This window comes from Epinephelus fuscoguttatus, linkage group LG7 (assembly GCF_011397635.1).
Source record: "Epinephelus fuscoguttatus linkage group LG7, E.fuscoguttatus.final_Chr_v1".
Taxonomy (NCBI): Eukaryota; Metazoa; Chordata; class Actinopteri; order Perciformes; family Serranidae; genus Epinephelus; species Epinephelus fuscoguttatus.
Window position 1 is genome coordinate 17,378,948 of NC_064758.1, and position 3,244 is coordinate 17,382,191.

General features: G+C 43.7%; 1 long non-coding RNA gene across 1 annotated transcript; it reads left to right on the forward strand.

Moving 5' to 3' along the window:
• Positions 1-805: 805 nt before the first annotated feature.
• On the forward strand, positions 806-1,440 carry LOC125892326 (uncharacterized). Its single transcript, XR_007449730.1, has 3 exons — positions 806-907; positions 1,030-1,151; positions 1,329-1,440. It is a non-coding gene; the product is annotated as an uncharacterized LOC125892326 (long non-coding RNA).
• The last annotated feature ends 1,804 nt before the right edge of the window (positions 1,441-3,244 follow it).

A 3,244-nucleotide genomic window follows, 5' to 3' on the forward strand; every position in this document is an offset into this window, starting at 1 on the left:
CCAACAGCGTCTGTCAGCAATCTGCAGCGTTCGCCTCCACCTGCAGATTCTGACAGACAGCTGAAGTCGAACCTCCACCAACAGCGTCTGTCAGCAATCTGCAGCGTTTGCCTCCACCTGCAGATTCTGACAGACAGCTGAAGTCGAACCTCCACCAACAGCGTCTGTGAACCACGTGCAGCTGTCGCCTCCACCTGCAGATTCTGCTAGACAGCTGAAGTCAAACCTCCATCAACAGCCTCTGTCAGTAACCTGCAGCCATCGCCTCCACCTGCAGATTCTGGCAGACAGCTGTGGTGTAATCTCCATCTACTGCCTCTGTAAGAAACCTGCAGCCGCCTCCACCTGCAGATTTTTGCAGGCAGTTGTGGCCACACTGAACCTCTACCAACAGCCTCTGTCAGCAACCTGCAGCTGTCACCTCCACCTGCAGATTCCGGCAGACAGTTGAAGACAAACCTCCAACTACAGCCTCTGCCAGTAACCTGCAGCTGCTGCCTTCAACTGCAGATTCTAGCAGACAGCTGTGGCCATAGCTTTATCTATGGTCTCTAAAGTGTCCTGCTCCACCTTCCACCAATGGCCTCTCACAGCCACCTTCAGATAGCAGCTGTCTGCTGCCCAAGCCTCCACCTTCAGACAGCAGACAGCTGCAGAGAAATGCTCAATCTACCTCCACCAGCAACAGTCCATCAACTCCACCACCACAAAGTTCTTTAGAATGATCTACAGCCTCCATCTACAGTTGTCTGTCAGAATCTGCAGGTGCCACCTCCACCTGCAGATTCTGACAGACAGCTGTGGCCATAGCTCCATTGATGGTCTCTTCCAGCAACCTGCACAGCGGACTCCTATCCTGTTGTCAAGTGAAGACCTGCGTGGAACGGCAGGGACCAGAGATTCACCCGTAAATATAATTTTCAGATAACATGCAAAAACAGAGCTGTGTAATAATAGCATGCCCGGGCTGACAAATGCAAGCCTCCTGTCTGTTGAGATTTTATTTACATCATCTTCTTTTTCTCACAGGTTTTTCCCATACCTTGTGTCGAAGAAGAGCACACACCCATCGACATGAACCTGACTTTCTGTGATTCCCAACGTCATCAGCCAGAGAGGGCTCTTCTTCCACCCACTCATGTGAACTCAAGGTAGTGTGGCTGGGTAGTGTGTCTTGCCATGCGTTTTCACCTTATCTGATTTCTAAATGCATGTTAGAAATGATGAAGCCTGTGAAAACCACTGCGTGGGAACAGTGATGTTATATATCTGTGTAATAGAAAATCTTGACAAATATTTGAGGTGGAAACTCTCTGTGCTTTTTGCAGACTTGTTGGACTTCACAGACTTCAACTTGCTGTGCATCCCCCTCTCTCCTTCCATCCCACTCTATCCCTATTTTTACCTTCCCTCCCTCCCCCTCCCTCCATTCCTCTCTCTCTTTCCCTCCCTTCCCCTAACCCAACCGGTCAAGGCAGATGGCCGCCCACCACAGAGCCTGGCTCTGCTCGAGGTTTCTGCCTGTTAAAAGGCAGTTTTTCCTCGCCACCGTCGCCAAAGTGCTTGCTCGTGGTGGGAATTGTGGAAATGTGTTGGGTCTCTCTAAATCTATATGACATATATATATATTGTTATGATTTGGTGCTAAACAAATAAATTTCACTTGAATCGCCTTAAAAATGCTTGTGTGTCTCTGGCGTTCCTTTAAGTCATCATGTCTACAGTTAGAAATGTTTGAATGTCATTAAAAAAGAGTCTTATCATTTTCATTTTCCAATAAGCCATCAACAAAAGCTCATAAGCCAACTGCAATTATTTGCAGTCTATACAAAAGATTGTTAATAAACCATGAAAAAGGATTCATTGAGTAATCTATTCATTTTGCAGGTGTAAATGTTAATAAGTTGTTTATGAATTTTATCTTGACGCCCTGCAGCTCTTTTCCAGAAGCTACGTGGTCAAACAGTCATCTTCTGATGAGTTTAAGAGCTAGCTGATGATGATGATGATGATGACGATGATGATGATGATGAAAATAGAGGCATTTCAAAACATATTATTAGTAGCATATAAATGACCTATAACACAAACATAAATGACTTATTGACCTTTAATAAAGTCATTAATGAATACCTATAAAGCCTTTACAGAGGCTTACTCATCAGAAAGTGGTACCTAAAAATTGAAGCCATCAGTATCACTTGAAAGATGCTACACAATATTTACCATATAAAACAGCAGAAAACCAACACGTTCTCACTCCAACTTTGTCACATATTGATGCTCGGTCATGGATTTGAACATAGGTCATGAACACGAGCATGAAAGAACATGAAAGTCATGAACATATGACTTGCAAGGTATCCCAGGTGTGTTGGTCGTTGACGTTATGGTTCCATGTGAACTTTAGCCTGTTGCATGCATTGTGTGTTTTCAAGATACACTTCTGTTTTACAGGTTTTACAGTTTCATTACAGTCTCTTTCAATATAAATGTACTACATTGGTACAACACAGCGGATTGATTTTTTTTTCCTTCAACAGCAAATGTACAAGGTCATGTTTAGCCAACACACACACGTGGTTAGGTTTAGAAAGACTTAACAGAGTTTGGATTCACATTCATACAGGAAGTGAATATGGGCCTCCCATGTCAAAGTCAGTGGTTGTTGGACCCATCCATCACTCCTCCCACCCCCCGTTCTCGGACTTTTCATGCCCTTAACTTTTGCTGTTTTCAGCCATGTTTCCCTGACGCTGCCAGACGCCATTACACAATATCAATGACCAGCCATATCATGCCGACATAAATGGATGGCTTTTTTCTGTCAGCGTCTGACAGTGGAAGGTTAAGAAAACCTGTTTGAGATGAAACAGTTGTGGTTGATTCATTATTAACCAGGAAAAACACTGTTTGATTTCAGACCCTATCTTTTAGTCAACAGCCAAAATAAATAGTTTTTAAAATGGCCACATGGTGGTGCCACACGATTATGATTAGGGTAAAGAGGTCGTGGTGTGGGTGAGTACTAGCCAATCACAGCGCAGTAGTGTAGGCATAGGTGAAATGAAATAAATAAATTATAATAACGCGGTCTAGCACGACCCCCAATATTCTCTGTTTGGCCATTTGACGTGTATTTGAGTCTGAACAATAACCATGAAAAGGAATAGTGACATTTGGCTTTTTTTGGAAAAGTTACTGTCTCCATTGCTGTATTTTTATGGAGTTTCTTATAGGAACC